At 42.9% G+C, this 11,317-nt stretch overlaps 1 pseudogene; it reads right to left on the reverse strand.

Annotated features, from left to right (window-relative positions):
- Positions 1–770: 770 nt before the first annotated feature.
- On the reverse strand, positions 771–8,427 carry LOC139382223 (amino acid transporter heavy chain SLC3A2-like; annotated as a pseudogene).
- Between the last annotated feature and the right edge of the window lie 2,890 nt (positions 8,428–11,317).

The following is an 11,317-nucleotide window of genomic DNA, read 5'->3' on the forward strand; positions in this document are numbered from 1 at the left end:
AACTCACTCCTCTGGCTGCTGACTCTGTTTGGGTTTGGTTGGCCTAAAATGATTTTCTTCTATCTTTTTCTCCACATAAGAGTTAGAAGGGATGCATATTGCAAAAAGGAAGTGTGTGTACACACACACACACACACCATGTTAAGTTCCACACTGGTTTGATTTTAGGCACAAATACGTCACTCAAGGCAGTAATGTACAATGGATGAACCAGAAACATGTGTGACCTTCCCACCAATCATTGTGGTTCATTCAGTGATTTACTGTATGTTCCACCACATTATTCAGCTACATACCTCAGGATACGTCATACAATGTTTGTTTCTCAACTGAAACATGTTGAATTAATGTGTTTGAAACTCATGACAACAAACAGACAATGCCTGTGTTTATACACCCTGAAAAAGATCTGATAAGATTGGTCAAAAGACCAATTGGTGAAAAAATATCAGAATTGGGCTGCCTTTGTAAACACAGCCATAGCCTTTAAAATGTGTTTGCAATGTATTCCACATATTTGGCACCCTCTGAAGTTGACAATGTCGTCAGAACAAATTATTACTATATAATTGATTATTTTAAGACCCTTCAAAAACATTTTGATACAGCCTTTTAAAAAACAATTTCTTGACTCCTCCCTGGCACACATTACCATTTGTGCGCAACAGAAGCGATGGCTAAATAGTTCCCATTTCTGCCTAGTTATCCCCTGTACCCCTGTATCCAGTCCTAGCCTCTCTCACTCTGCCCAATGCCCCAGACCACAGGCCCTAGGAGGAGTAGCTGCCAGACTCAAACAGTTGGATGACATGGAGCCTCAGTGTTTCCAGGGAGGTGGTGCCAAGGCGGTCGATCCCTGTGCTGGTCACAAACACCCCGGTATTGGGAAGGCTGGGAGCCCAGGCTGGGACCAGGGCTTGGGCCTCGGGCCCCAGGTTGAGTATCACCACAAAGTGGAAACAGCCCAAGGAGCGCAGGAAGGCTAGCACAGGGGTCGACGAGGGGAGCAGGGTGGAGTTGGAGGAGTAGGGGGGGAGGGAGGTGGTGTTGAAGGGGAGGAAGGTGAAGCTCCCATAAATGAGAGATTCTTCTCTGAGGCGACAGCGACTGAGGGAGTTGAACAGAGCCAAGGCAGAGCGTTTGAGCATCCTCTGTTCCTGAAGGAAAGAAGGGAGGAACAGAGGAGGTTTCAAACGGAGGAACAGATCAAAGGGAAAATAGACCTGTCATTCTGAGAGACTTTCTGTGGTATAAACATAAACCACGTGCCAGAGGTCGTAGAACCACAGAGCTCAGATGTGGTAATACTGTAGGTATGTGAAGACCAACAAGCTTGATATTATTTTAGACTAAAATAGCCCATTTGGACTACAAACCCCAACTGAGTCGTTCAGTCCATTGGTCTTATCTGCCTCATGTTCCCAGCTCATTTCTGCAGACACATTCTTCACCACAGAAAGGAAGCGATTCACAGGTGTTGCATCGTCCTAAAGTAGGAGCACATCAGACGCAGTTAGTCTGTATTGCATCCCTAGAATCCAGGTCTCTTACTGGTGAACGGGCTATTTCTTCTCCGTACTTGACAACAGGTGATCCAGGTAGTGTCATCATCTGAACCAGGAGTATTCTGTGCAACACAGGTGATGCTTCACCGCCCACCTGGCATCACACACACACACACACACACACACACACACACCCTATTGATGTCATTTTGCCAATTAGGAGTTGGACACCATCCTCGCTAGCCTGTGAAAGAACAAACAGAAAGAATGTCGGGTCATTACCGTCCAACTGGGCCAAATTTTGCCGTGGGATGTTGACAGGTGTCGCTCCACAGCAATGGCCACTTCCTGTCAGGACAGGAGGTGATGCGCGTGCGGCAGCAGTGACATCATAACTAGCTCCACCAATGAGATGTTGGCTGATGGGCTAGAGGTATTCAGGGCAGGTAGAGACTGTTTCACCACTACAATCCTACACAGATGACACACACAGGTTACATTCCAACTTCAATCACAACTACTTTGCTATAAAACATTAACTACATATTCCTCAATCCTAACAGATTCCTTACATATATCAGACTATATTAGTAACTAAAACAAAAATATGATTTTGCTTAACACAGGTATAACAGTACATGTGAGTTGTGTATCATTTGTTCTGTATGTTAAGTGTTAGCAGTGCCACAGCACCTCTCATCATCTGATGTGCTGGAGATCAAATCAAATCAAATATTATTGGTCACATACACATGGTTAGCAGATGTTAATGCGACCGCCACTCGGTCAGGGTCTAAAACGAACAGACAACACGAACAGACAACATAACGTTCAGTTAAAAATCTGTGCTTACATGAACTCGAAATAAATTGGTCTGGCTTTGATTGTTTGGCAACCAATTTTGAGCACTGTTCAACAGTCTGACCTTTTCTGAATATGCAGCGTATGCCACAGATTCAAGATCCTGCCACACCCTGTTCCAACCAAAATCTGAGTGAATACTGAGGTAACATAACTATTATTAAAACTCATTCAGTTTACATAACATTTGAAACCAAGTTCTAACAATTATTCTCATCAGTGGTGTAAAGTACTTAAGAAAAAATACTTTAAGTTGTTTTTTGGGGTATCTGTACGTTACTATTTATATTTGTGACTACTTTTACTTTACATCACTCCTTAAGAAAATATTGTTATCACGACTTCCTCTGAAGTAGGTCCCTCTCCTTGTTCGGGCGACGGTCAACGTCACCGGTCTTCTAGCCATCGCCGATCCACCTTTAATTTTCCATTTGTTTTGTCTTGTCTTCCCACACACCTGGTTTCAATTCCATCAATTACATGTTGTGTATTTAACCCTCTGTTCCCCCCATGTCCTTGTCCGGTGTGTGCGTCGGATTTTGTACTCATTTATTGATTGTTCTGGTTTCCGGTGGGTTTTTATTATTAAACTGCGCCGTTGGAAACACAGTTTTTGCTCTCCTGCGTCTGACTTCTCTGCCGCCAGTACGCACCCCTTACAATTGTACTTTTTACTCCATACATTTTTCTTGACACCCAAAAGTACTCATTACGTTTTGAATGCTTAGCAGGACAGGAAAATGGTCAAATTCACGCACTTATCAACCGAACATCCCTACTGCCTCTGATCTGGCGGACTCACTAAACACATTTGTTACTCGTTTGTAAATTATGTCTGAATGTTGGAGTGTGCCCGTGGCTTACCGTAAATTAAAAAAAACAAGAAAATGGTGCCATCTGGCTTGCTTAATATAAGGAATTTGAAATTATTTAATCATTTTACAATTGATACTGAAGTATATTTTAAACCAAATACTTTTATACTTTTACTCAAGTAGAATTTTACTGGGTGACTTTTACTTTTACTTGAGTCATTTTCTATTAAGGTATCTTTACTTTGATAGTTGGGTACTTTTTCCACCACTGCTATTCATGCAAGACCTATCCTCCCTGAATTGAGCCAGAGAGGTCAGAGGGCACAGCAGAGTCGTTGCCTACTGAGTCTTGGGGTCCGAACAGGTCCAGCTCACAGAAATCAATAGAAGTTTGAATAGTGGATCAGAACATACGATGTTAAGTGCATCTTTCAAGGGCTCTGGAAATGTCCTTGTGAGAATACAGGCTAGCTGGCCTCAGCTTAGATCTGCCATTAGCTGTCATGTCGTAAGGGCAATTATGTTTTGGGTACACCCCTGCTTTGAGGCTCTCCATTAGCAGTTGTTGGATCTGAGGCACTGTACCCACTCGCTCATTGATCTCTTTAAGGTCCGGAGGGGACGCGTCCCGATGAAACAGCACCTCCAGAAAAAGAGCCCCCCCACACCCAGGTAGCAGCTCACACATCACAAAACAACTCAGAAACTAGCTTTACAAACAGAGGTTCCCCACACACTAAAATGGAGTAATGTCAATTACTTGACTCAAGTCCATAAAACAGAGGTTGAGATAATTGTACGCAACAGGACTGAGGCAGTGTGACTGGTTTAAACATACATGAAACAGGAGAATGAATTAAATAAGGGAAGGTATGCAAGAGTCTACAGAGTGGAAATATAATATTTGACTCAGTGACCAGTGGGCCACAGTAGTGGTCTACAGCTGACAGAAGTAGCGGTATTGAATAGTGTATCAAACAGGGAGTGTTCTCGATGTAGTTCTGAAAAAAAACCAGCAGAGGGCACCCTACTTTCCTTACATGGTTGAACTGCATGTCCATTTTGCAAATGTCAAAGCTATTTGGTGTTTTGACAGTGGTTAAAAGGAAGGACTTTAGTTATGATGGTTAGAAGAGTAGAGCAAGGAAGACCCATTTAATTATTATTGTGTTTTGCAACTTTATTCTATAAAATGTTAGTGAGTTCGCATCCTGAGACTGTCTTGTGTAGGCTTATCGGCCTTTAACCAGCGTTTTTTATGGATTAGGCCTATGGTCATTTGTGATTAATAAGTAATTAGTGGGAGGGGTTATTAATCCTACACTGGGAAAGTGGTGCCAACACTTCCATACTTCCGTATCCTGCCCCATACCACGAGATTCCTTAAAAACATGACACTTCGATACAGCTGCAACCAGTGACTTTTGGGACTTTATAGTAGCAGGTTGGGAGAATTTACACAGCAGCATTGTCTCGGGATGTGTGGGTGCTGCAGCACTCCCTGAATTTTCACAACAGCAGTACACTGGGCCTTTACAAGTCCTGTATTAGCTGACAGATATAACCGGCTGTAGCACAGGAAAACAAGTTCAGCAACCCCACCCCATAACTACCTCCCGTGTCTATGTGCAGCAGGTTGGAAGAATTCATGTACAAGGTTAGGATAATTAGGTTAACATTAGGGCTCTGGCTGGACCACTTAAGGACATTGAGACTTGTCCCGAACCTTTGCCCCCGGTCTGAGGTCCTGAGCGTCCGGAGCAGGTTTTCATAAAGGATCACTCGGTACTTTGCTCCGTTCATCTTTCCCTCGATCCTGACTAGTCTCCCAGTCCCTGCCGCTGAAAATCATCCCCACAGCATGATGCTGCCACCACCATGCTTCAACGTAGGGATGGTGCCAGGTTTCCTCCAGATGTGACCCTTGGCATTCAGGCCAAATAGTTCAATCTTGGTTTCATCAGACCAGAGAATCTTGTTTCTCATGGTCTGAGAGTCCTTTAGGTTTCTCCAAGCGGGCTGTCATTTGCCTTTTACTGAGGAGTGATTTCCGTATGGGACTCTACCATAAAAGCCTGATTGGTGGAGTGCTGCAGAGATGGTTGTCCTTCTGGAAGGTTCTCCCATCTCCACAGAGAAACTCTGGAGCTCTGTCAGAGTGACCATTGGGTTCTTGGTCACCTCCCTGACCCTTCTCCCCCGATTGCTCAGTTTGGAAGAGTCTTGGTGGCTCCAAACTTCTTCCATTTAAGAATGATGGAGGCCACTGTGTTCTTGGGGAACTTCAATGCTGCAGATATTTTTTGGTACCCTTCCCCAGATCTGTGCCTCAACACGATCCTGTCTCAGAGCTGTACAGACATTATCTTCCACCTTATGGCTTGTTTTTTTGCTCAGACATGCACTGTCAACTGTAGGACCTTATATAGACAGGTGTGTGCCTTTCCAAATCATGTCCAATCAATTGCATTTACCACAGGTGGACTCCAATCATGTTGTAGAACCATCTCAAGGATGATCAATGGAAACAGGATGCACCTCAGTTCAATTTCAAGTCTCATTGCAAAGGGTCTGAATACTTATGTAAATAAGGTATTTCATTTTTTTATTGTGAATACATTCTGCAAAACTGGCAAAAACATGAGGGGAAAGATGAGATGAGGGTAAAAAATAATTTAATACATGTTTTAATTAGGCTGTAACGTAACAAAATGTGGAAAAGATAACAGTCTGAAAACTTTCCAAATACACACACTACATGATCAAAAGTATGTGGACAACTGCTCATCGAACATCTCATTCCAAAATCATGGGCATTAATATGGAGTTGGTCTCCCCTTTGCTGCAATAACAGCCTCCACTCTTCTGGGAAGGCTTTCAAAAAGTTGGAACATTGCTGCAGGGACTTGCTTCCATTCAGCCACAAGAGCGTTACTGAGGTCGGGCACTGATGTTGGGCGATTAGGCCTAATTGTTCCAATTCATCCCAAAGGTGTTCGATTGGGTTGAGGTCAGGGCTCTGTTCAGGCCAGTCAAGTTCTTCCACAACGATCTCAAACCATTTCTGTATGGACCTCGCTTTGTGCACGGGGGCATTGTCATGCTGGAACAGGAAAGGGCCTTCCCCAAACTGTTGCCACAAAGGTGGAAGCACAGAATCTTCTAGAATGTAATTGTATGCTGTAACGTTAAGATGTCCCTTCACTGGAACTAAGGGGCCTACCCTGAACCATGAAAAAACAGCCCCAGACCATCAACCCTCCTCCACCAAACTTTACCGTTTGCACTATGCACTGGGGAAGGTAGTGTTCTCCTGGCATCCGCCAATCCCAGATTCGTCTGTCGGTCTGCCAGATGGTGAAGCATGATTCATCACTCCAGAAAATGCGTTTCTACTGCTCCAGAGTCCAATGGTGACGAGCTTCACACCACTCCAGCCGATGCTTGGCATTGCGCATGGTGATCTTACACAGTACCCAAATCGGCCACGTGCGTGCGCCATTGTGCGCAAATTGATTTTGTCCCCACACACCAAACGCGATCACGACACGCAGGTTGAAATATCAAAACAAACTCTGAACCAATAATAGGTTGAACCAATTATAGGTCGAAAGCATTAAACATTTATGGTAATTTAGATAGCTAGCTTCCAGTTGCTAGCTAATGTGTCCTGGGATATAAATGTTGAGGTATTTTACCTGAAATGCACAAGGTCTTCTAGTCCGACAATTAATCCACACAGAAAACGGTCAACCATATTGTTTCTAGTCATCTCTCCTCCTTCCAGGCTTTCTCTTCTTTGGACTTTATATGGCGATTGGCATCTAACTTTCATAGTTACCACGACGACCGACCAAACTCAGTTAATCTTTCAATCACCCACGCGAGCATATGTTTACATTTATTTTGCAACCCGAGCGGTGTGGTCAGCATGCTAGGCTTGTGTGCGGCTGCTCGGCCATGGAAACACACTTCATGGAGCTCCCGACGAACAGTTCTTGTGCCGACGTTGCTTCGAGGCTGTACTCAGTACTCAGTGACGCCTCTAGCACAGCGATGCAGTGCCTTAGACCATTAGACCACTCGGGAGACCCGGACAGACAATGTTTACACGCAATGCGCTTCAGCATTCAGTGGTCCCGCTCTGTGACCTTGTGTGGCCTACCACTTCGCGGCTGAGCCGTTGTTGCTCCTAGACGTTTCCACTTCACAATAACAGAACTTACAGTTGACTGAAGCAGCTCTAGCAGGGCAGAAATCTGACGAACTGATATGTTGGAAAGGTGGCATCCTATGACAGTGCCACGTTTAAGGTCACTGAGCTCTTCAGTAAGGCCATTCTACTGCCAATGTTTGTCTATGGAGTTTGCAAGGCTGTGTGCTCGAATTTATAAACCTGTCAGCAATGGGTGTGGCTGAAATAGCCAAATACACTCATTTGAAGGGGTGTCCACATACTTTGTATATATAGTGTATATCTAAGTAGGCCTTATCATGGATTAATTTACTTAATTTAATTAAGTTTGCTTTGTCATTTTTCGTGCATTTTGTGCTTAACGACAATAACAATAAATGACTTAATGAACAACTATGAACGTTAGGTGCCACTTTCCCTGCGCATGCCCACTTTACATTGTAAAGACAGTCTATATAGTGCAGCTACTGTATGCTTGACTCCAATTTAACTCATCATCGATACCACCTGGCACCTCGTTCTGGGCGTCCATGAACAGTGAGTGCTGCAGGCGGTAGAACATCGCCCTCTGCCACCACAGTAGCCGCAGAGCGACCGGCCGGAGGCTCTGCACTTCGATGGCAATAGAGGCGCCCAGCAAGGCCAGCCAACCCAACCAGAAGACCAGCACTCTGCGGGAATGTATTTTCCTCCACCCCAAGCCCGCCGCTTCGAGCTCCATCTGCTCCTTAGACATGGACTGCCCTTTAGGCGTCTCTGGTTTGGGGTCCGTGATCAGCTGCGGGACCGTCGCAAGCAACCCAGACTGCCTGACATCTCAAGGCCCACTGCCACGCTGCCGTAGCCCTGGTCACCATCCATGTTCAATGGAATTCTGACTTAGGCTCCTGATGTTTCAATGATAAAAAGGATGACAAGATTCCATAATTGAATATTATTGACATAAAACGAAATGATCAATTAAGAGTTGATAGGCCTACAACTAGGCTACAATCCATTACACTTTCAAACGTTTAACGACTTCATTGGAGGTGTTACCAACGTGCGCCATCTACAAACATATATATACATTTTTATACTTGGATAAAATAGGCTACACACTTTTCAATATTTGTGAATACTTTTGATAAAATATTGCTTTCATTTTACTTAACAGCCCTGTGTAGCTATAACACACCCCCAGGGAACTCACCTACCGGACAGGTGAAAACTGTTACCCCTAGGATACCGTCGGGACCGAGGACTGGAATGCCCTGACCGTGACCAGTCTACCCGTGAATGATACTCTTGCCTGTCAAAGTGCAACATTCATACCATGCGTTTTAAAATCGTCCAATTAGCCCATTTACCTTCTCAGTTTATTTGAATTCTAACTCCATCCGTTTGCTAGATTGAAGAAGACCTAGGCTACTGTCAATATTAATTACTGAAAAAAGCAATATTCTGGCCTGACACCAGTGGCGATTTTAGCATGTAAATCTTGGTGGGGCAAAAAAAACAAGTGGACTGGAATGCATGGGATGCATGCCAGCAACGCAACAACACAATACTAAACAATACATCAATTGCACTATAACGGTGACAAACGGTGCCCACAAAGTGTTAGGGCCTACAACGTATTCAACGAATATTCAACGAATATTCCTGCTTTCAAACCACTTGAACCACAGACTCCAAATAAGTGTCATGATGTTGAAAAAATTGTGCACAACATTGCAACTTATTTTCACGATTTGGACATTAATTCGCTTTCCAAAGCTAATAAACATGTGGAACGTGAACAGCGTTTTGTACTCCTAGTTGAATTAGTTAGGGAGTGTAAACAAAGTACAAACTTTTTTTACATTCGAATTTCAATAGCTCCTTGGTCATGTGACCTACTTGACTCAAACAAGGTTCAGAATGTCCACTGACTACCCTTATGTATTGCACACGCTTTAGTTTGTCAATTTTCATCTCACATGATTTTACATGAATTTTTCAGAATTTAAAACTTCAATAGCTCCTTGGTCATGTGACCTACTGGACTCAAACAAACGTCAGAAGGACTAGCATTATATATTGCACACTCTTGTTCGTGTACTGTAAAATCATGCAGTGTAACATACGTTTTTCATAGTTTTAAATTTTAATAGCTCCTTGGTCATGTCGATTACACACCTAAGAAGCGTGCAGTGGATATACACCCATATTGCATAACCTCTAATCATGTATCTTCTATATTGTTGTACATTAATATTAGTTTGACTATTAGGGGGTTCAGTCCAGTGTTGTGTTAACCCTTTTCTTTAATATTTATCTATAATAATTGGTAGTTCTAAGTACTTATTTTCCCTGTTTTTTTTTATTTTGCCACAGTATTTAACAGCGGTACACAATAGGAGAGAGACAGATAATATCTCCTTTCATCGTTAATATCAACAATAAAGGAAAAGGTCAAAGTATGAGAGTCATGTTATTCATTGTCCAAAGCAGGGATGGAGAGTGAGCTAGTGAGCTAGGCTGTAGTGGGTTTGCTGGTCAATACATATACTGAACATGTAACCACAGTAATGGTGGCCAGAAAATCAATGAATAAAAATGGAATATTGACAAATGAAACAGAAATTTAATTTTTAACTTTAATTTTTTCCAACATGTCAGACACTTGACTTAAAATAATACAAACATTTCACAGTGTTAACTTTCTCTTTATCCCTGGTTGATGTACATTTCAGAGCCTGTTTGGTGTGGATGGGGTATAGCATACATTTTCAACAACAAAGACAGCACTTCCAGTTTGTGTTCTTCACTCTGAACTCTCTTCATTCCTAGGTACAGCACATGGAACCACCATTGGCATGCAAAACATGCAATCTGAAACAAAACGTAACATGTTATAAATAATATCAAATATCAATGCAGTATGACGAATTAGCCATCCATAAAAATAAAGAATTTACATTTACTTTGAATTAAATATCAGACATTTTTAGTACATCCTCAGCCATTTCTTTTCACAGTTGCTCCATGTGTTTTTGTGAAGGTTCTATATCAATTTGGGAAGGGATGTTGGGAAAGTTCTGTGCAACTTCCTTGGCCATCTACACCAAAAAATGAAATATAATCTTTGACCTAATTGTCACATTACAGCTAACCATTCATTTATGAAAATACAGCTATCAAACCTGCATTACAAAGACCCCACAGCTGAAGGTGTCCTGCTGCATGGTGTGAGTTAATTCCCCTCCTTTCCACTTTGTCATCTTTTCCAAGGCAGGATCTTCTCATTTTGAAGTATTCTCTTTTTTATGTAAACATAATGGAATTCTGATTAGTTATAGGCAAATTAATACACAGGCCAAAACTATCAGGTCACAAGGCGAGACCCAGATGCAGACACAGGAGGCAGATGGTTAGAGTCTTTGATATTTATTAACAATCCAAAAGTGGTAGGCAAGAGAATGGTCGTGGACAGGCAGAAGGTCAAAACCAGTTCAGAGTCCAGGAGGTACAGAGTGGCAGGCAGGCTCGAGGTCAGGGCAGGCAGAATGGTCAGGCAGGCGGGAATGGAGTCCAGAAAACAGACAAGGGTCAAAACCGGGAGGACTAGCAAAAGAGAAATAGAAACCTTTAGGTACCCTAATACGTAAATAAACGTTATTGTCTTTACCGGAGATAAACAAAAAGAGCTCGCTCTCGTCCATGCGCATGGGAAACACTATAGCCAAAATGGGAGCCACTTAGAAAAACTACAACTTCTACCTCATTTTTGCAAAAACCAGCCTGAAACTCTTCTAAAGACTGTTGACATCTAGTGGAAGCCCTAGGAACTGCAATCGGGGAGGATTTTGCCTTATAATAAAAGTGACAGCCATTGAAAACAGTGGTAGGATGAATTTGTTTTTGGGGGGGATGGTTTGTCCTCGGGGTTTCACCTGCCATTTCAGTTCTGTTATACT

The sequence above is a fragment of the Oncorhynchus clarkii genome, chromosome 24, assembly GCF_045791955.1.
Source record: "Oncorhynchus clarkii lewisi isolate Uvic-CL-2024 chromosome 24, UVic_Ocla_1.0, whole genome shotgun sequence".
Lineage (NCBI taxonomy): Eukaryota > Metazoa > Chordata > Actinopteri > Salmoniformes > Salmonidae > Oncorhynchus > Oncorhynchus clarkii.